This window comes from Canis lupus, chromosome 8 (genome assembly GCF_048164855.1).
Source record: "Canis lupus baileyi chromosome 8, mCanLup2.hap1, whole genome shotgun sequence".
Classification (NCBI taxonomy): Eukaryota; Metazoa; Chordata; class Mammalia; order Carnivora; family Canidae; genus Canis; species Canis lupus.
Window position 1 is genome coordinate 44,190,700 of NC_132845.1, and position 21,803 is coordinate 44,212,502.

General features: G+C 53.6%; 2 protein-coding genes across 3 annotated transcripts in view; both read left to right on the forward strand.

The window, feature by feature from the left end:
* The window catches only part of METTL22 (methyltransferase 22, Kin17 lysine), a 39,009-nt gene extending 20,377 nt beyond the window's left edge, over positions 1-18,632 (forward strand). Inside the window, exons 10-11 of one of the 2 annotated variants that reach the window (XR_012035460.1) lie at positions 15,262-15,398; positions 18,467-18,632. The gene's annotated coding sequence lies outside the window, so the exon portion shown is untranslated. The remainder of the gene's footprint in view (positions 1-15,261; positions 15,399-18,466) is intronic. The other variant, XR_012035459.1, reaches the window with a different exon arrangement.
* Positions 18,633-19,530: 898 nt separating this feature from the next.
* ABAT (4-aminobutyrate aminotransferase) overlaps positions 19,531-21,803 on the forward strand; it is an 82,480-nt gene continuing 80,207 nt past the window's right edge. Inside the window, exon 1 of the mRNA XM_072835739.1 lies at positions 19,531-19,690. The gene's annotated coding sequence lies outside the window, so the exon portion shown is untranslated. The remainder of the gene's footprint in view (positions 19,691-21,803) is intronic.

The window sequence follows — 21,803 nt, forward strand, 5'->3', positions numbered from 1 at the left end:
CCTATTAGGAAGAACATAAGCTTCTTTAGGAAGGAAAAACTGGTCTCAGCTGAACGTGCAGAGAAGGTGACCCAAGAGAATGAGTCTCACCCTCCCCTCTAGGAGTGGGAAGAAGAGTCACACACATCATCTCTAAATCTTCCAAAGACCCTAGAAAGCAGAAATTAACCCCACCTTACACATGAGAAACCTGAAGTTCAGGGCAGTTGGGCCACCTGCCGGACATCGCACAGCCACCAAGTGGCAGAGTTGGGCTCAGAGCCCACACTCTCCCTTTTCCCACAGTGAGTTTCCCGGCCCACCAGCAGCAGCAGCCCCAGCCCCAGCCTGACTCGGAATCTGCTCTTTGACAAGACCCCAGGGATTTGTGCACAGTGAGTGGTTCGGGAAGCTAGCCTTTGAGCTTTTCCCATTTTCTGAGTTTCCTACACAAAACCATCCCCGATAGACTTCCCCTAATTGGACAGAGTTGCAGATCATAATGGGATATATTAATAACGAGTCCTCCAAACAGAGCCCCACGAGGCTGAGCCCCCAGCTGGCGATGTGTCAGCACTAGCTGACATTTTCCTGGCACTCCCGGGGACAAGCCCATAAATGTAATTGGCACTAAGCAATAGAGTCACCGCGCCTTTCACCTGGCACATTAGGGTGAATGCTTTCATGTCTAAAGCTCTTGGCCTGAAAGCGTCCTCTAAGTGGGGCCCAGAATTAATCTTGATCCACTATAATTCAAAGCATCGTCAGGTTTTCACTTCTCGGAGTTGAAATGCACCCTTCTTGCTGTGTTTTACGGCTTTGCTTGAGCCTCTAGAAGTGTTCGTTTGGCAGCTGTATTTCAGAGTCCTCAAACCATCGGGATATTCTGCTAGGGAATTAACCTTGATAAACCACTGCACTTATTTTATTATTTTTTTATACAGTGCAACCTTTTCGGAGAATATATGGCCCAAGGAGGGAACTTGGTTGTTCAAGCCTGTGCAGGAAAGATTTAATAAAACCAGCAAACAGTGATACTGTGGCCTCCATCACTTCTCAAATTACTGTGCACACAAGTCACATGGGGTTTTGCCAAAACGCAGATTCTGACTCAGGTCCCTCTGGGTGGGGCTTCATGCTGGAACTTCACTAGCTGCCGGGACTTGCTGGCACGACTGGTCCAGCAATCACCGTGAGGCACGCAGCTAGGCCGTGTCATTCCTGGTTAAGAGCACAAACTTGGGCTGGGCAGACCCGGATTCTGATCCTGGCTCTGCCCCAGACCTGCCAAACAACCTGGGGCAAGTGGCCTAGCCTCTCTGAGCCTCCGCTTTCCTCATCTGTGAAGCAGTTAGGCTTCTGTCCTGAGAGTGATTGTGAACGTGATTACTAGATAATCCACGTGAGATGTACCAGGGAAGTTTTCAATAGAGTGCGGGTATTGTCCTAATACAATTTTTTGGTTCAAGAGCATCTTCAGCTTGTACGCTGTGGCCTAACATCACCACCTTCTAGAGAAATCTTTGTTCCCATATCCTCCAGCAGTAGCTGGGCAAAGAGCAAATGTGAAAAGTCATGTGGAACAGGCCTGCCTTAAGTTTGGGCTCTGCGTTACACACTAAGGGTCACTTTGGACACCTAAAAGGCCCTCGGAATAGTCAGGCCATCATCCACACCGCGGACCCCAAGTCCAACGAGACACCCCGTGGGCTGCCGGCAGGAAGAGACATGTTTCCTGGGGACGTGACCTCAGAGACCAAGTTCTTTATAAAGTGAAGATAAAAGTGGGCCGTGGTGCCTGCCCGTCTGCAGTGAGACGGTCGTGTGCCGGGTGACCTGGACTCTAAGAGCTCTAAGCTGGTGAGCAGACCTTGGCCTTATGTGACTCTGACCTACAACATGGGTAGGAGACCCAGCTCCCCATCTGTGCATCAAGGTGACCCACACACGTCTGGACTCTCAGCCGCAACAGCCATACATGCCCCTACCTTGGGTGCAGGGTGAAAAAACCGTGTGCTTTGTCCTCCCAAGGGGATGACACCCCTGTGCGTGCTGGTTTCCTGCCCTGTATGCTCCTAGAAAGCTAAGAATGTACTTTCTCCTTAGTTAGGTTGCAGCCTCCTGCATCTCAGGAGGGACTGCCGGTTGGAACCCACCTCTGCCACTCGGCCAGTGCACCTGCCCAGCAAATAGCGGTGCCACAGACATTGGAAGGAGCGGGAGTTTCAACCCTGGATCCCGGCTCAAACCAGGGAGACCTTCCAGATTGTGCTGCTTCTCACATGGCAGCTCAGGGCAGCGTCCCAAAGCAGGTATCAGCAAGGGTCTGCTCAGCCGACATGGATTAGTGATTCTGCCCAGGAATACTGGGCTTGGAAATCCGTGGACTGTTAGGTGGTGTCGGAGCCTGGCTCCCAGCAGGCCGGTACCATCAACCTGACAGTTCTGTGCACCGAAGCCCTCTGATGCACCCCCAGGGACCTGGCTGCTCTAGAGGGTAGTGGGCAGGGTTGTCACCGCAGACCGTGGGCTTGCGTAGTAAAAAGTGCCCTGGACTCTTGGGGACAGCCCCGATTTCTGTCCCCACACAGACCCTCATTCTTGTCAGCCCAGACTGGCATTCAGTCCTGTGATTGCCTCACTGAAGAGATGAATAGAAAGGGTGGAAGGGGAGGGGCCCCAGGTGACTTGGGCGGCTGCGTCTTCTTCCAGAAAGCCTTTCCCAGGTGTCCACAGCCCCTGAGCCTTCAATGATATGACCTTTTATTTTTTTTTAAAGATTTTGTTTATTTATTCATGAGAGACACAGAGAGAGAGAGAGAGAGAGAGAGAGGCAGAGACACAGGCAGAGGGAGAAGCAGGCTCCATGCCGGGATCCTGACATGGGACTCGATCCCGGGACTCCAGGATCATGCCCTGGGCCAAAGGCAGGCGCTGAACCACTGAGCCACCCAGGGATCCCTGATATGACCTTTTTAAAACTTGGTGTGATAGGTCTGTTTCCCTGCATGCCTCACTCACAGATGGTGAGCTCTGTGGGGACAGGACTGGCGTCATTCAAACCCAGGCCTGACACAACCCATCATTCTGTAAATATTTGTCTGCCCTTCTCCATCTGCCGGATGCTGACTGGGTGCCTGGGAGGCAGCAGGGAGCGAGACATCTCACATCCATGCCCTCGTGGGGTCCAAAACTAGATGAGGCAACAGGCAAAAAGCATAAACACATAGCGTGCATCAGGTCGTGTCCAGAACAATGATCCGAAAACCAGCAGTATGGCCTGGGGCTGACTGCTCGCTGCAGCCATGGCAGAGCGTGTTTGTGGAGCCCACTGGGCAGGATGCAAGCATCTGGCAGTTCTGGAAAACTCAAACCATGTGACTGAGGAAAACCCCAAGGGGAACGGTAGTTTTGCCCTGAGAGATGTTAACCAAATTTGGGTCTTCTATGGCGATTTCATCTTTGGTTTTTCCTGCGTATGGTAAACATCCCTGCTTCTCGAGGTGTCACCCTGAGTCGTCGATGTCATCTGACATCTCAAGGTCATTGGCTTCGTCCCTCGTTTGTGAATTGCACGAGACCGACCTGTGCTATCGATTTTTTTAAAAGTACATTTTAGTGGTTTGAGCCTTATAACCTTGACGAGGTTGATGAGGGCAATGAAGAAAGGTAAAGCCATCTAGCACTAGGTGAGCATCCGAAAAGGCCAGGTGAGGGTCCGTGAGGGGCCAGGCGAGTGTCCGTGAGGGGCCAGGCGAGCATCTGTGAGCGGCCAGGCGAGGGACTGTGAAGGGCCAGGTGAGCGTCTGAGAGGGGCTACATGAGCATCCGTGAGGGGCCAGGCAAGCATTCATGAGGGGCTACATGAGCATCCGTGAGGGGCCAGGCAAGCATTCATGAGGGGCTACATGAACATCCGTGAGGGGCCAGGCAAGCATTCATGAGGGGCTACATGAGCATCCGTGAGGGGCCAGGCGAGCATCTATGAGGGGCTATGTGAGGGTCCTGAGGGGCCAGGCCAGCATCCGTGAGGGGACAAGTGAGGGATTGTGAGGGGCCAGGCGAGCGTCCGTGAGGGGACAAGCGAGGGATTGTGAGGGGCCAGGCGAGTGTCCGCGAGGGGCTACGTGAGGGACCATGAGGAGCCAGGCGAGAGACCTTGAGCGGCCACTCGAGTATCTGAGGGGCCAGTCAAGGGACCATGAGGGGCCAGGCGAGTGTCTGTGAGGGGCCAGAAGAGGGACTGTGAGGGGACAGGCGAGGGACTCTGAGGTGCAGGCAAGCATCCATGAACAGTTTTGTGAGGGTCCCTGAGAGGCCAGGTGAGAATACTTGAGGGACTATGTGAGTGTCCTGAGGGGTGACATGAGTGTCCGTGAGGGGCCCGGTGAGCCTCCGTGAGGGACCATTTGAGTGCCAATGAGGGGCTACGTGAGGGTCCTGAGGGGCCAGGCCAGCATCCGTGAGGGGCCAGGTGAGGGTCCTGAGGGGTGAGGCCAGTGTCCGTGAGGGGCCAGGCAAGCGTCCGTGAGGGGCCAGGTGAGCATCCATGAGGGGCTATGTGAAGGTCCTGAGGGGCCAGGCCAGCGTCAGTGAGCGGCTAGGCGAGCATCCATGAGGGGCCAGGCGAGGGACTCTGAGGGGCCAGGCGAGCATCCGTGAGGGCCCAGGCTGCATCCATGAGGGGCTACGTGAGGGTCCTGAGGGGCCAGGCCAGCATCCGTGTGGGGCCAGGTGAGGGTCCTGAGGGTTGAGGCCAGTGTCCGTGAGGGGCCAGGCAAGCATCCGTGAGGGGCCAGGTGAGCATCCATGAGGGGCTATGTGAAGGTCCTGAGGGGCCAGGCCAGCGTCAGTGAGCGGCTAGGCGAGCATCCATGAGGGGCCAGGCGAGGGACTCTGAGGGTCCAGGCAAGCGTCCCTGAGGGGCCAGGTCAGCCTCCATGAGGGGCCAGGCGAGGGATTGTGAGGGACCATGTGAGCATCCCTGAGGGGCTATGTGAGGGTCCTGAGGGGCCAGGCCAGCGTCCTTGAGGGGCCAGGCAAGCGTTCATGAGGGACCAGGCAAGGGACCAGGAAAGGGACTGAGGAGCACAGCGAGCATCCGTGAGGGGCTACGTGAGCGTCCTGAGAGGCCAGGTGAGGGACGGTGAGGAGCCAGGTGAGCATCCATGAGGGGCAGGTGAATGTCTGTGAGGGGCCAGGCGAGGGACTGGGAGTGGCCAGGTGAGTATTTGTGAGGGGCTACGTGAGTGTCTGTGAGGGACCAGGTGAGCATCCATGAGGGACCAGGCGAGTGTCTGTCAGGGGCCAGGCAAGCGTCTGTGAGGGGCTACATGAGGGACCTTGATGGGTCAGGTGCGGGACTGTGAGGGGCCAGATGAGCATCTGTGAAAGGCTATGTGAGCGTTCATGAAGGGCCAGGTGAGCATCCGTGAGGAGCTAATGAGCGTCCGTGAGGGGCTACGTGAGTGTTCATGAGGGGCTACGTGAGCGTCCGTGAGGGGACAAGTGAGCCTCCAGGAGAGGCCAGGGAAGCATCCTTGAGGGGCTACGTGAGCGTCCGTGAGGGGCCAGGCGAGCGTCCATGAGGGGCCAGGCGAGTGTCTATGAGGGGCTATGTGAGCAGCCATGCGTGGCCAGGAGAGCGTCCGTGAGGGGGAGGCTAGGGACTGTGAGGGGCCAGGTGAGTGTCTGTGAGGGGCTACGTGAGCATCCATGAGGGGCCAGGCGAGTATCTGTGAGGGGCTACGTGAGGGATCGTGAGGGCCAGGTGAGGGACCGTGAGGGGCTTTGTGAGCATCTGTGAGGGGCCAGGCTAGCGTCCTTGATGGGCTACGTGAGCGTCCGTGAGGCGATCGGCAAGCCTGTGTGAGGGACCATGTGAGCGTCTGTGAGGGGCCAGGTGAGGGTCCTGAGGGGCCAGACGAGCGTCCGTGAGGGGCTACGTGAGGGGCTATGTGAGGGACCATGAAGGGCCTAGCGAGAGACCGTGAGCAGCCACTCGAGCATCTGTGAGGGGCCAAGCGAGGGACCATGAGGGGCCAGGCGAGTGTCTGTGAGGGGCCAGAAGAGGGACTCTGAGGGGACAGATGAAGTACTCTGAGGGGCCAGGTGAAGTACTCTGAGGGGCCAGGTGAGCATCTTTGAGGGGCTATATGAGTGTCCTGAGGGGTGACACGAGCGTCCATGAAGGGTTCGGAGAGTCTCCATGAGGGACCATGTGAGTGCCCGTGAGGGGCTACATGAGGGTCCTGAGGGGCCAGGCCAGTGTCTGTGAGGGGCCAGACGAGGGACTGTGAGGGCCCAGGCAAGGGACTGTAAGGGGCCAGGCGAGCATCCGTGAGGGGCCAGGTGAGTGACTGTGAGGGGCTACGTGAGGGTCCTGAGGGGCCAGGCCAGCATCTGTGAGGGGCCAGGCAAGCGTCCGTAAGGGGCTATATGAGCCTCCGTGAGGGGCCAGGTGAGCATCCGTGAGGGGAGGCAAGAGACTGTGAGGGGCCAGGCGAGCATCCATGAGGGGCCAGGTGATTGTCCATGAGGGCTACGTGAGGGTCCTGAGGAGCCAGGCCAACGTCCATCAGGGGCCAGGTGAGCGTTCATGAGGGGCCAGGCAAGGGACTGTGAGGGGCCAGGCGAGCCTCTGTGAGGGGCGGGGCGAGCCTCTGTGAGGGGCGGGGTGAGCGTCTGTGAGGGGCCAGGTGAGCGTCCATGAGGGACCAGGTGACCATCCGTGAGGGGCCAGGCGAGCATCTGTGAGGGGCTACGTGGGGGTTCAGGGGCCAGGCCAGCATCCATGAAGGGCCAGGCCAGCGTCCGTGAGGGGCCAGGCAAGTGTCAGTGAAGCGTCCGTGAGGGGCCAGGTGAGCCTGCGTGAGGGACAATGTGAGCATCCGTGAGGGGCTACGTGAGGGTCCTGAGGGGTGAGGCCAGTGTCCATCAGGGGCCAGGCGAGTGTTTGTGAGGGGCTATGTGAGGGTGCTGAGGGGCCAGGCCAGCGTCGGTGAGGGGCCAGGCGAGGGACTCTGAGGGGCCAGGTGAGCATCCGTGAGGGGCCAGGTGAGAGTCCATGAGGGGCTACGTGCGGGTGCTGAGGGGCCAGGCCAGTGTCTGTCAGGAGCCAAGCAAGAGACTGTGAGTGGCCTGGCGAGCATCCGTGAGGGGCTACATGAGGGTCCTGAGGGGCCAGGTGAGGAACCCTGAGGGGCCAGGTGAGCATCCATGAAGAGCCAGGCAAGGGACTGTGAGGGACCAGGCGAGTGTCCGTGAGGGGCTAGGCGAAGGACTGGGAAAGGGCCAGATGAGCGTCCATAAGGGGCCATGTGAGTGTCCCTGAGGGGCTACGTGAGGATCCTGAGGGTCCAGGCCAGCAATGTGAGGGGCCAGGCGAGCGTCTGTGAGGGGCTATGTGAGGGTGCTGAGGGGCCAGGCCAGCGTCGGTGGGGGCCAGGCGAGCATCTGTGAGGGGCCAGGTGACAGACTCTGCGGGGCCAGGCGAGGGACTGTGAGGGGCCAGGCAAGCATCTGTGAGGGGCCAGGTGAGGGACTGAAAGGGGCCAGGCGAGCGTCCGTTAGGGACTACGTGAGCCTCCGTGAGGGGCCAGGTGAGCGTCTATGAGGAGCCAGGCGAGCATCCGTGAGGGGCTATTTGAGCGCCGTGAGGAGTCAGGCGAGCGTCCATGAGGAGCCAGGCAAGGGACTGGGAAGGAGCCAGACGAGCGTCCGTAAGGGGCCATGTGAGCATCCCTGAGGGGCTACGTGAGGGTCCTGAGGGTCCAGGCCAACTCTGTGAGGGGCCAGGCGAGCATCTGTGAGGGGCCAGACGAGTGTCCGTGAGGGGCAGCTGAGCGTCTTTGAGGGGCCAGACTAGGGACCGTGAGGGGCCAGGTGAGGGACTGTAGTGGCTAGGTGAGCGTCCGTAAGGGGCAGGTGAGTGTCCTTGAGGGGCCAGGTGAACGTCCCTGAGGGGCCAGGCAAGCATCCCTGAGGGGTTATGTGAGCATCCGTGAGGGGCCAGGTGAGCATCCATGAGGGGCCAGGCGAGGGACCGTGAGGAACCAGGCTAGCATCTGTGAGGGGCCAGGCGAGGGACCATGAGGGGCCAGGCAAGTGTCTGTGAGGGTCAAGCGACCGTCTGTGAGGGGCTCAGTTGGCGTCCGTGAGGTGCTAGGTGAGGGTCCATGAGGGTCTATGAGGGCTAGGACCAAGAGGGGCTAGGCGAGCACGTATGAGGGGTAGGTGAGCGTGGATGAGGGGCAGGGACGGGGTTGTGGGGGGGCGAGGGGCGGGCTGAGAGAGGAGCCCAGTCTGAGAAGGAGCCCAGGGTCTGAGAGAATGAGAGGATGAGTGAGTGAATGAACAGAATCCCGGAGCTTCCAGGGCTCCTTGCTCTGGGCCAGCCAGTGGTGAAGACAGGTGCGGAGACTGTTCTTGGCTTCACGTGCCGGGCAGCCTGAAGGTCATTTTTTCCTCCCTGAGGTTGCAAGTTTGTGAGGCTTGAGGAGGCCAGCCTCATGGGCTCTTCACTGTGGGCTGGCTCCATGGAGGACCCTGGCCACGAGGTGGCGCACCAGCCTCATGAACTGACCGCGGGAGCTGCCCCATGGAATCCAGGGCAGTCCTCAGTGCCTTAGTCGCTGGCAGCTGCTCCAAAGCGTGGGTCCCCAGGGACTCTCGAGGCACCCTACGTAGCCTGCTACGTGCTGCACAGTAGCATGTTGGCTCTGAGAGCTGCCCGGTGGGCTGAGGCTTAGGAAGCATACGTAGGCTGTGTGAGGCCAGGACTAGAGGTAATAGGGGTGTGGTCTACACCCAGGTCTGTTGGATTCTGTGGCCAGCATTTTTCTATCTCCTCCTGCCCAGAACAGGGACTGTTTGCTGAGGGCCAGAAGGAGTGATGTGGATTGGAGGCTGTGCTGGGCCTTTGTCCTGGGGGAGGTTGAGGCGCGGGTGCGCCAGGAATTCCACCCAGGCTCTACGAAGCACAGACATCGGAGCCAGGTAGGAGCTCTTCTGCCACCAGGGGCGTCTGGATCCGGGCGGGCGGCGCTCAGAGTCGGTCAGGCCGGGTGGTAGTGTCTCCCGCTTCAGAGCTCACCAAGAAAGAGCCTGGAGCTGACAGTCTAGATGTCGGGGCCACAGTTCGAAGGAACCGAGCCTTCTCCCGACGCCCACTTCCGCTGGAGGCTCCTGAGAGGCGGTCGCCCTCGGCGGGTAGAGCATGGCACATGGCGTCCGAACTGGGCTCAGACCAGCCCCAGCACTACGCCTGTGAGCCTCGGCACCCTCATCTGTAAAACGGACTCAATACCGACCTCACTCTCAAGGACGTACTTGGTGAGCACGTGAAGCACCTGGCACATAAACTGGCCGGGAGGGCCGGCGCAGGGCACGGTGGCCGTGGCCATCTCCGTCGCCATCTGGGGAGGGCTGCCAGGGTAGGGCAAGGCCGCCATCGCCGTAACGGTCATCATCGTGACTATTAATTACTCGCTGTTGCATTGCTATTAACTGCCGGTGGCAGGGGTGGAAGCTCTCCAAGCGGGCGCCTTGCTCAGCGGTTAATGATGGCCAAACAATCTCCCTCGCCTCACCACTGTGCCTGAGTGTTACTTGACTGACAGCATGGGTTATTTTGAGGAGAGGAAAAAAAAATCAGTCAGGCTCTTGCTGTCCCTGAAAGGTTTCCACGACAACGCACACCTGGATGTTCCAGGCGGAGGATGGCCCCTGGGGGAAGAGTCAGAACCAGACTCCAGGGGTGGGGATGGGGTCCTCCCACTCCTAATCTGCCGGCTGTTTGGACAGCCCTGAGCAGGACACTTTACGGGCTCTCCCTCTTGAGCCCCTCCACAGCCCTGCTACCATTCTAACCCCCACTTTACAGATGGAGAGGCAGAGGCTCAGAGAGATTGAAATGGGCTAACATATTCGGTGATTTGGGCCTTTCTGGGTTTCACTCGTCAAACTACAAGAGCCGCACTAGAGCGGGTTTCTCAACCTCAGCACTGTTGACATTTGGGGCCAAATAACCCTTGTTGTGGGGCCGTCCCATGCACTGTAGAAGTTTAGCACCTTCCCTGGCTTCCACTCATTGCCGGGAGCATCTCTCTCCTCCCAGTTGTGGCAACCAGTCAGGGGAGGTGCTCAGAAAGTCAGGCTGAAACCCAATGGTCAAGCTCCCCGTTGGGCTGCCCTCGGTCTGTGGGCAAGGAAACCAGGAGTCAGAGGGACGAGGGGCCCCCAACAGGCTTGCTGGAGGCTCACGGGCGGGCGTTCAACTGGTGGCTGGGCGGTTTCCGGTGTAGCCTGTAAGCCCTCCAGACCCCAGGGGCCTTACTTGCTCACACGATGCCACCAGCTCAGCTTACTGTGCTGTATCACAGACTTGGGGACAGGCCAAGGCAGCCAGGCCAGCACAGCAGATGTCAGGTCTCAGCGACAAGTAGGGAAGTGGCATGGGGGGAGGGCTGTGGTCTCCCTGGGGTTACAGAGGCGAGTACAGGGTATTTCAAGGAACGCAGCTTTGATGTGGTGGTCCCCATCAAGGGGCCTTCCGTGGAGCCAGGATTGATTTCCCAAGCTATGTGCACAAGCTGTCACATTCAGTCCTCTGAGCAAACCAGCAAGAAGAAGCTGCCAGCCGCCTTTAAAGAACTTAGGTCAGAGTGTCCGTGACAGGCCCTAAGTCACACAGCTACAGAGCAGTGGTAGGTCTGGGGCTGGAACCCTGGAGAATCCAGCTCAGGAGCTGCTCCCTGGAGCCAGTGTGAGGTCTGGTACCTTCTGGCAAAGCTCTTCCATCTATTGCCTCTGGATTCAGCAGGAGAAGGAGCATTTGCACGCCCTTCACGCCCGCCAACTCCCAGGGAGCCTGGGATTCATTTTCAGGAAGACCTTTTTCCATGGGAAAGGTCTTTTAAATATCAGTCAAGCAACTGTCTAGTTCCCACCAAGTCCAGATCTTTCTGGGGCGTTCAGTTTGGAAAGAAAGAAAAATAAAGGAGGCCATTTCCTCTAATATGTTGTCAGTTCAGTTAAACATATACTGAGCCCTGCTCTGTGCTGGGCACTATGCCTGGCACCTGGCGTGGGGTGATGAGTAAGGCCAAGGGCCTGTCCCTGTGGAGCTTACTGGCCAGAGGAGATGGCCCTGAAAGAGATCCTTTAACAGCCTGCCTGACACACAGTAAGTAGCTGGTCAGCAGTTTTGGTGAGAGTGGGAGAATAAATGGGCAAGTACACACATGAGCAAATGAGGACTGGAATCAGCTTGTGAATTCGTGATGGAATGACGGAATTTATGAATACGTAAGTGCTATGGAAATGGTGAGCACAGACTATGGGAGCCTAGAGAATGGCATTTTAAAACCTCAGCAGTGACCAAAGATGAGGATGGGACAGAAGGAGGAAGAAATCCAAAAAAAGTCTGGAACACTGACAGCACCCAGTTCTGAATGTAGAGCAACAAGATCTCTCATTCTTTGCTGGTGGGAACACAAAATGGTACAGCCACTTTGGAACAGTCTGGTGGTTTCTTACAGGACTACACATACTCCTGCCATATGACCAACCAATGACACTCCTTGGTATTGACCCAAGGAGGTTGAAAGCTGGCATCCATGCAAAACCCTGCACACAGGTGTTTATAGCAGCTCTATTCTTTTTCTTTTTTTTTTTTTAAGATTTTATTTTTAGGGACGCCTGGGTGGCTCAGCAGTTGAGCATCTGACTTTGGATCAGGTCGTGATCCCATAGTCCCGAGGTCAAGTCCCACAACAGGTTCCCCGCGGGAAGCCTGCTTCTACCTCTGCCTGTGTTTCTGCTCCTCTCTCGTGTCATTCATTCATTCATTCATTCATTCATTCATAAATAAATAAATGAATGAATAAATATATCTTTAAAATAAAGATTTTATTTTTTTTAATTTTTATTTATTTATGATAGTCACACAGAGAGAGCGAGAGAGGCAGAGACACAGGCAGAGGGAGAAACAGGCTCCATGCACCGGGAGCCCGATGTGGGATTCGATCCCGGGTCTCCAGGATCGCGCCCTGGGCCAAAGGCAGGCGCTAAACCGCTGCGCCACCCAGGGATCCCAAAAATAAAGATTTTATTTAAGTAATCTCTATGCCTGATGTGTGGCTTGAACTCACAACCCCAAGATCAAGAGTCATATGCTCTACCGACTGAGCCAGCCACGAGCCCCATAGCAACTCTATTCTTAATTGCCAAAACTTGGAAGCCAGCGAAATGTCCTTCTTTAGATGAAGGGATAAACAAACTGTGGTCTATCCATGGAATATTACTCCGTGCTTAAAAAAAAAAAGAGTTACCAACCCGTGACAAGCCACAGAGGAGACTTAAATGCATATCGCTTAATGAAAAAGCCAATCTGAAAAAGCTACCTACTGTATGATTCCAATTATGTGACATTCTTGGAAAAGGCAGAACTATGGAGGCAGTAAAAAGACAGTGGATTCCGGGGGCGAGGGAGAGAGAGCGCTGGCAGGCAGAGCACAGAGGGTGTTAGCCTGTGGGATGCTGTAATGACAGACACACGGCATGAACCTGTGAATGCACAGGAGTGAACCCTGATGGAAACTCTGGACTTTGGGCATTGGTGTGGCCATGCAGGTTCATAAGTCCTAACAAATGTCCCCGTCTGGTGGGGGAGGCCGTGCATGTATGGGGACAGGGGTGCATGGGAAATCTCTCTACCTTTCCCTCAATTTTGCCATGAACCTAAAACTGCTCTAAAGTCATTTGATAGGAAAAAAAAAGTAAGAAAAATACCTTAGCCATTGATGGTAGAGAGGGTGGGGGGCCCAGCCACTGCCAATGCTCTGCCCAGCATTCTCTATGTCTTTGCACACTCACTTGCCTTCAGTCTGTTACTGCCTGAGACTCAGCCTGATGTGGGCTCTCTATGGCCATCTCTGCCTGTCCAGCTCAAAAGGGACAAGCTGGAAGTGCTGGGGAGTTGATACCCTGGGCCAATTCCCAGCACTCCCAGCAGGATGCCACCCTGGTTGACCGCTGTGATCACATTATTGCCTACCTTTCCCATCCTGGCTCACTACCCTACCCCTATTGGTGTCTCCTGGGTCCCTTCCCAGATAAAACCCTCAGGATCTTGTCTCAGGGTATGTTTCTGGAGGAACCCAAAATATGAGTGATGATTATGAGAATGGTCATGATAATCACCAGTATTTGTGGAGGACCTCCTGCAAGCCATCCAGTCTGCCACATGCTCTACAGATGGTTCTCCCATTTGACACGCAGGCGAACCCAGTCATGCAGGCATTATTATCATCATCCTCATCGTCTAAAATTCCTCATTGTCACAGCTAGATCTCCAGAGTTTAAAGATACAACTGCTCTACCGCTCTGTGTCCTGGTTTTTGTCTTCTGTTGTCTGTAGGGAGGAGAGGGAGAGAGTGGAGTAAGAACTTCGGGATTTGCTGGCCCTGGGGGAAGAGTTTGATCTGTTTGATGAGATTTCAGCAGGGAGTTGATGGACAGCTCCCGGAGGCCAAGAGCTCCCCCAGGGAGAGATGAGAGGAGTCAGCACTCTCCCTCAGCATCCTGCTTGATACTGTCCTTTTCACACAATGATATGGATCAGTATTCATAGAGCACCTGCTGCATGCCAAGTACTGTCCTCAGAGATCTCAGAAATGCCATAGGTCTCAGACATGCCAACAAAGTCCTCAGAGATCTCAGATAAGACATAAATGCTTAGCTGTGTTCCCCAGCAGTGGAGATGAGTCAGGGAGCCACACGCCTCCATCTGCAGTGTCTTCACATGTATGGGCAAGAAGAATTGGGGTGAATACAAGTGCATCTCCAGCCCCAGGAGGAAAGGACCTAGAACGTATTAAGCTCCTTCCGTATTGTTGAAACTACATACGTGTTATTTAACAAGAGGCTTCTTCACCTCAGCACTAGCCACATTTTGAGCAGGATAACTGTTGTTGAGGGTTGCCCATGCATTTACTGCACCTGGGAAGCCCCTCAGGCATGAGAATGGAGCTGGGCAATGACACAGTTCCCCTGTCCTTTCAGTGTGTCCCGAGCTAGAAGGAGAACTGCACTATTGTGTTTCTTGGGGGCTGGCAGCTCTGAGGGACCCAGTCATCACAATGACAGTGGAAGTGGAACAAAGCTGTGACACATCCGTGACATATCAGAGGTAGTAGCTGGGGATGGCACACTCACCTTACGGGGGTCGTGCAGGTAAGGAGAGCCAGAGGCAGCCCCTGGGTCTTCGAGGAGCCCAGCACAAGGGACAAAAGCATGGGAAATCCACCCTGCCTCTCTCTTAGCGTTCTAGCCTCCATGCAGATGTCACATCCTTCCAGGCGACCCCCTGGTCATCATGGCTGTTGTACTTGCTCCGACTCTGGGCACATTATCCTACTTTTCATTCCCCCCAAAGCACTTATTGTCAGAAATTTGTTTCCTTAGTTCATGTTTGCCTTTCTTATCCTCTCTCTCAGGCCTATGGAAGATGGAAGCCCCATGGAGGAGGGACCTCAAATCCCCAACCCTAGTACAGCTTAGCACCTGGCACAGAGTAGATGCTAACTGTGTCTTTGTTGACTGGCTGACTGAATGAACAGACAAATTACTGAATGAGTGAATGAGAAAGCTCTGGGCAACCTCACACAATTGGGCGGGTCACTTGGGGAAGCTGGTAATAACAACAGCTGCCCAATGTGTGCACATCCACCAGGCGCGGAGCTGAACTTCTGTCATTTGCCCCAAACGGTGACCTACTCTGCTAGATATGTTTTTCTTGTTCTAGTAAAATACATGTAACACAGCATTTACCAATTCATTATTTTTTTAAGATTTATTTATTTATTTGAGAGTGAGAGTGAGCAGGGGGGACGGGCAGAGAAAAAAAGAGAAAGAGAGAAGAGATAAGCAAACTCCCCACTGAGCGCAGAGCCCAACAGGGGGGCTCAATCCCACGACCCGGAGATCATGACCCAAGCTGAAATCAAGTCGGATGCTCAACCGACTGAGCCACTCAGGCGCCCCAGCATTTACCACTTTACAGTAAACAGTTCAGTGGTGTTAAGTACATTTACCATGTTGTGCAGCCATCACCTCTGTCTAGTTCCAGAACACTGTCATCAACCCAAATGGAAACCCCATTTCTACTACCATTCCTCCCTATCTTCCACCCCCAGCCACTAATCCACTTTCTGTCTCTGGATTTACCTATACTGGACATTTCATCCTGGATCCATACAGCATATGGTCTTTTGTTTTCAGGGTTCATCTACATGTCATGTACCGGTACTCCATTCCCTTGTATGACTGAATAATACTCCACCGTCCAGACCTTCCGCAATTTCTCCGTCCATTCATCAGCTGGTGGACACTTGGCTTGTTTCCACTTCTGGGCCACTGTAAGTAGTGCAGCTATGAACATTCATATACAAGTTTTTGTTTAAACAGCTGGTTTCAACTTTTTTTGGATATCTACCTAGGAGTGGCATTGCTGGGTCATATGGTGACTTATGTTTAACTTTTTGAGGAACCGCCAGACTTTTCCACAGTGGCTGATTTGTATATTCTCACTGGCAGTGTGTGAGGGTTCCAATTTCTCCACATCCTTGCCAATACTCACTATTTTCCATTTTGTTATTACCACCATGCCAGGGAGTGTGAGGTGGTATCTCGGGGTGGTTTTGATTGACATGTTCCTAATGACCGATGACGATGAGCATCTTTTTATGTGCTGGTTGGCCATCTGTATGTCTTCCTTACAGAAATATCCATTCAAGTCCTTTGCTCATTTTTGAATTGGGTTGTCTGTCTTTTTGGTTGTTCAGTTGTAAGAGTTCTTTATGTATTCTGGATCCTAGACTCTTTTCTGATATGTGATCTGCAAATGTTTTCTCCCATTCTATGGATTGTCTTCTCACTCTCTTGATGATGTCCTTTGATGCACAAAAGCTTTTGGTTTGATTAATTCCAATTTATCGGTTTTTTCTTTTTTTTTTTTTCTTATGCTTTGGTGTCCTATTTAAGAAGCCATTGCCAAATCCTAAGTCATGAAGATTTACAGATCTCTGTGTTTCCTTCTGAGAGTTTTATGGTTTTAGGTCTTATATATAAAAATATAGGTCTTTGATTGATTATGAGTTAATTTTTGTGTACAGTGTGAGGTAAGGGCCCAACTTCATTCTTTTACATGTGGATATTGTGCTGGACACTTTAATTGTTCAGTTCAAAAATGAGAATACAGACTGAAAGGGAATAAATGACTCATCCAATGTCATCATTGGATCCAATTCACTACCAAGTCCCCAGCCAGTCCCAAAAGCCCTCCATGATATCCATGTACTATTTTGTGAGCTAGGAGTGTGGAAAGCATGGACCTAAGAAATAAGGCGCACACATTCTAGTCTGGTTCTGGGCAAGTTCATCCCCATCTCTGGGCCTCCATTGCCTCCTCTGTACAATGGGTGGCCCATCTCTAAGGGCCTTTCCTGCTCAGACTGCTGGCACCCTGAGAGCTTCACATTCCATTGCCCTCATTTCCCTTCTCAGAAATGCTTTTCTGGAAGGAGCTCCATCCTGGGCCAAAGCCAGCCCCTGGAAAACATTGTCAGCATCCCCTGCAAGACACCTGCAGGCCCAAGCAGCCCCGTAGGAGAACTGGGACTGTGGAAAATGCAAGGGGAGCTAATGTGAGAAAGGCCTTGCCAGCATGCTGACAGTTTTCTTCACAAGTGTCACAATGAAGCTACTTGAGAATCAGCTTGCAAAGCACCTGACTGCTAATATCCCTCTCTCACCCTTCCTTAACCAGAAGCAATGTAGCTACTCTTGAATGCCCAGTACCAGGGCCTAACTCCCAGTGGGTGCTGTGCATGTTTGTTCCCCCTGATGGTCTTGGACCAGGCCTTGGCAAACCTTTTCTAAAAGGGGCCTTGTGGTATATATTTTGCCTTTGCAAGCTGTGTGGTCTCTGCTACAACTACTCAGCTCTGCCATTATAGCACAAAGACAGCCATAGACAATGCACAAGTGAGGGGGTGATATCACTGTGTGCTAATAAAACTTTATTTATGCACAGCGAAATTTGAATTTCATTGTTATTTTCATGTGAAAGAAAATATCACTTATTTTTATTTTTTCCTACCATTTAAAATATAAAACCCACTTTCTACCATAGCTTGCAGGACATATAAAACACATGGTAGGCTGCATGTGGTTAAGCTTTTGCTTTTTTGTTTTTCATTTTAAATATTTTTTTTGCTTACTATAGGAGCAATATATATTTGTTATAGAATAATCAGAACTTGGTGATATATAAATAAAGTAAAACTATAATCATCTATAATTGTAATATACAGTTCTAACTATACTAGTGAGCATCTTTTTTTTAATCTGTCTCTCTCCCTCTCACTATCTATCTGTATTGGTGCCTTCAAAGTGATAGCCCCTAGCTATATATGACTATTTGACCTGAAACAAAACTCAGATAAAATTTAAGTTTCAGTTTCTCAGTTGACTAGCACACGTGAAGTCTTCAATGCCTAGGTATGGCTAGTGGCTACCATATTGGATGGCACAGACACAGAACATTTCTGCCATCAGACAAGGTTCTGTCGGACAGCACTGATCTATCTAGGTCTATCTACATAGATTTAACAAATACAGAATGATACCAAATAAACTTTTTTGGTGAATATCTTTGTTCACTTAATATTTTGAGATGACATTTTCATACCATTCAATACTCAATACTTATGTTTTACTAGAGGCATTCTGTTCATGCAACAGATGTCCCTTTAGAGTCTCTGTGGTTGTACATTTGTTTCCAGTTCTTTGATACAATAAACAAAATGACACTAAACCAACTTAATCACTAAACCTTTGCACCATTCATTGTTCTGGAAAATGTTTTTAATAGGAATACCTAGTTTCTCTCCAGGAAGGCTTTGATCATTTGTACTCCTCTCAGCAATTCATGAAATTGTCCACGTCCATGAAGCCCCCACAAATAATTGTAGTTATGATTATAAAAATTAGGCAATTTTGGTAGATGAACTCTTTCCATCTCTTTAACATGCCTTTCTTTGACAAACTTTATTCCCTCCTATATTTATTGACCATTTCATGTCTTTGGGTGGGTTTGAGGCAGTAAAGAGCATTTCTCTGTATGACTTAGGCCAAGAAAAAAATTACTAGATTTATAATCCAGGCTTCATAAAGCTCTGCAAGCAAGATGGCAGGATAAACATACCACAAAGATTGGGAAAGCTCTCTTAATTTCAGCAGAATCTTGGATCGATCACTTTTTCTATCTGTTCCTTTGAATGATTATTGTTTCCTTTTGGTCCCTATGGTCATAGGTCACACTAGAGGGCAGGTAAGGGTTTTGTTTTTTGTTTTTTGTTTTTACTATTCTTAAAATTTTGCTTATTTGCTTGTTCATTATTTGTCTGAATTCCTTAATTTCTAGCACCACAGTCCTTGCCCAACCAGAGATAGGGCAGCCTGGATTCCTGGAAAGCAGCAAGGAGGGTATCAGGTTTCTGCAAGATACCAGCAGACTAAAGAAATAATTACTGATCAAGATGAATAAGGAAAAGCAAACTGTGTTCTTTCGTGGCCTTTGAGGGTCTGGAATTTCCATTCATTGTGAGCTCTGGGTGATCTCATATTCTGATGGGCAGTTTCTGCGTCTCTGACTACCACTGAGTGAAGGTGTCCTCTTTCCAAATACCTTTAGAAAGCTACGAGGTTATCACACATTCACCCTTTAGTATTAACTAGCTTTCACACCACATTTTAAGTTTTATAAAATCACCTCCATCACACCTACAATCTCACTTACCCCACGAAGGAGGTACTATGACTATTGTCTTTATTTGCTGTTAAGGAAAGTGAGGATCGGTAGGTGGGGTGACCCGCCGTAGATGATGCACACAGAACCATGGACTCCTAGTCCAGTGCTCTTTGCATTGCCTCCAGCGTGCACAAGCTATTTCTCTTGCAGAGCTGGTGGGCCAGGAGGTGTTAAATGAATGGCAGCTGGGAGGGCTGAGGGCGAGAGCCATGAACGCCCACCCCGGGGGGCGGAGAGGGGCAGGGCATCATCATACACGGACTCTGACTCCGGATCTAGGGTTCCAGAGCCAGGGCGCGGGGCGCACGTGGGGCAGCTACGCACACCCGGAGCCCCCGGGACCCGGGAAAGGGGGCAGGAGGTAATTAAGGTCTAGGTGAAACCAACCTTTTAGGGACGCGCCCTCCGCCCCCGCTCAGACGGGCTCCCCTCCCGCCTGACGGGGGTCCTCGGCCCCCTCCGCGGCGCCAGCCCCGGCTCCCGGCCCTCGCGCTCCCTCCTCCGGGCCCCCGGCTCCTCCGCCCCCGGAGGCCGGACTCTGCTCCCGCCCTGCCCTCCCCCTCCCCCTTCCCCCTCCCCCTCCCCCCGGGGGCGGTGGCCCGTGGCGGGCGCGCTCATTGGCTGCGGCGCGAGCGAGGGCCGGGGCCGGCAGCGCCGATTGGCCGGCGAGGCTCGGGGAGCCAGGAAGCCCCGCGAGTCGCTGGGGGAAGCGGGGCAGAGGCTGGACGCGCCGGAGCTCGGAGCGCAGGAGCCGCAGGTCGGAGCCCGCGGACCGGAGCCCGCGGATCGGAGCCCGCAGACCCGCCGGAGCCCGCGGATCGGAGCCCCGGCCTGCAGGTAAGGGCCCGGCGCCGGGGCGCGTGGGGCGGGCCGTCCACGCGAGATGCAGTCCTGCGGCCGTGCCCCCAGGGAGCAGAACCGGGGCGTCTTCCCCCAGAATCGGGGCCCTCTCTTCCCGAGACGCGGGCCCCCTCCCCCAAAACGAGAGGGTCTCTCACCTCCCAGAGAGCAAAACAGCTTCCTTTCCCACCAAAAATGGGCTTTTTTTTTCCTCCTGGCCCCAGGCTCTAGAGCTAGGATTCCTCTCCCCGTTTTGCCCCTGGAATGGAATGCACCCTCCCAGAGTGGAGTCCAGCCTCCACACGGATTTAGGCCCCCCCACCCCATCTCTTCGGAGATGCGCCTTCCGCCTCCCTCAGAAACTAAGTTTGGGTCTCTTCTCCCACCCCTGCTTCGCCAGGATGAGGGTCTTCTCAGCTCGTAGATAGCAGTATCCTCCCTCCCATGGAAAATGAAAGCCCCCAGCTGTCCTGGGAGATACGCCCGTCCTTACCACAGGAAAATCTCAAGGCAGAGACTCTGGCAAGTCACCCTCAAACCCAGTAGGGATCTCCCTGCATACCTCACCTCAGCAACTGGACTCTGGGATTTGCCTTCAGATATGAATGACTCCCTCCCCCACCCTGCCCAAGACCCCCTTCCATCCCTTACAGAGGTATGGTTGCCTCAGACACCACCACATTAAAGCATTTTGGGGAGGTACCCTCTTCCTCCAACAGATGTAAGGTCAGGGGCTTTCATACTCAGCAATAGGACAAGGGCCTGGCTGCCCATCTGGACCAAGTAGCCCACCTCACTCCATGTCTCTAACCCATTCAAGCCAACAGCCTCTCACTAACACCCTACACCCACTCTGCTGGCCTCTCCCTAATCTCATCCTTCCCCGCCTATACTCCCACACCTCACTGCCCCACCTAATCCCATCCCACCTTCCCTCTCCCACCCTGGCCAGAGATGAGACCAGAGGAGGTTTAAGAATGAAGCCCTTAAAGCCAGGATCCTGGGCCTAAGGACCCTTCTAGTACCCTCTGAACTCTGACAGCAAGATGGCCTCTGAGGCAGCAGGACCACTGGGGACCCCACCCTCACCCCCACACCCCACACAAAGGGCTGGTGTTCAAGATGTTCTCCTCTGGAGAAGAGAGTGTCAGAACACAGAGAGGGTCCAGCTTGCTCCCTGGGGTTGCCCCCTTCCCCTCAGCTCCAGTGGGCACTGCTCAGTGGAATCCCTGGGCACTTGGCCAGAGGAGGTAGATGCTGCAGGAACCATCCATCAGGCTGGAGATACTGCTGGCTTTGCTGGGCTAAGGGTCAGGATGTTGGTGACTTGAGGGGGGTGGTCAGAAACCGGCGAGGGTGGAGGACAGGAAAGAGAAAGACAAGGAGCTTTGCCTTGCTCTTTAGAGCTGTACTCAGGACATGGGGTATGGAGAAATGTGTGTCCGGGATGACCAAAGAGGTCAGCCCCAGGGAGAGGTTAAGTCTGGTGTCTCCAAACCTCAAAGGGCTTCTAGATTAAAGATCCTGCCCCTTCATTTAACAGTTGAGCAAACAGAGGCACAAAAAGGGGAAGATACTTGCTCAAGGTCATCTAGCCCAGTGGGTGGCAAAGCTGGTCACAGTCTCTCCAGGGATTGTGGGGTGCTGGCGTCTGGAACGGAAGCTCCAGTCCTCACGTTTACAACTGGGACTGACGGTACTGACCTCTCCACTTGTCAGAGGAGGTGCAGAGGCTCTGAGAATGCCACGCAGCCAGGAAGGGGCAGAGCTGGCACTGAGGGGACCCTACCCTCACCCCCACCCCACACAGGCCACCTTGAAGAATCCATTCCTGGGGGTCTGCACTTAACCACTCACCCCATGGGAGCTTTTTACTGAGCCCACCACCAAACTGACGCTTGCCAAAAACCAAATTGACCCAGGATGAAAAACAAGATGGGTTGCAATATACTGGTGCCTGAGACCACTGCAGGAGCCTCAGTTGTATATCTGGGTTTGTTCCAGGAACTTTGGACAGGCCCCTTCCCTCCTGTCTCGGCTCAGGGTATGATTTCTGTTCCTGAGGCACTGAATGGGACCAGAGCTGAAACCAGCAGCAGGCTCTCCAGAG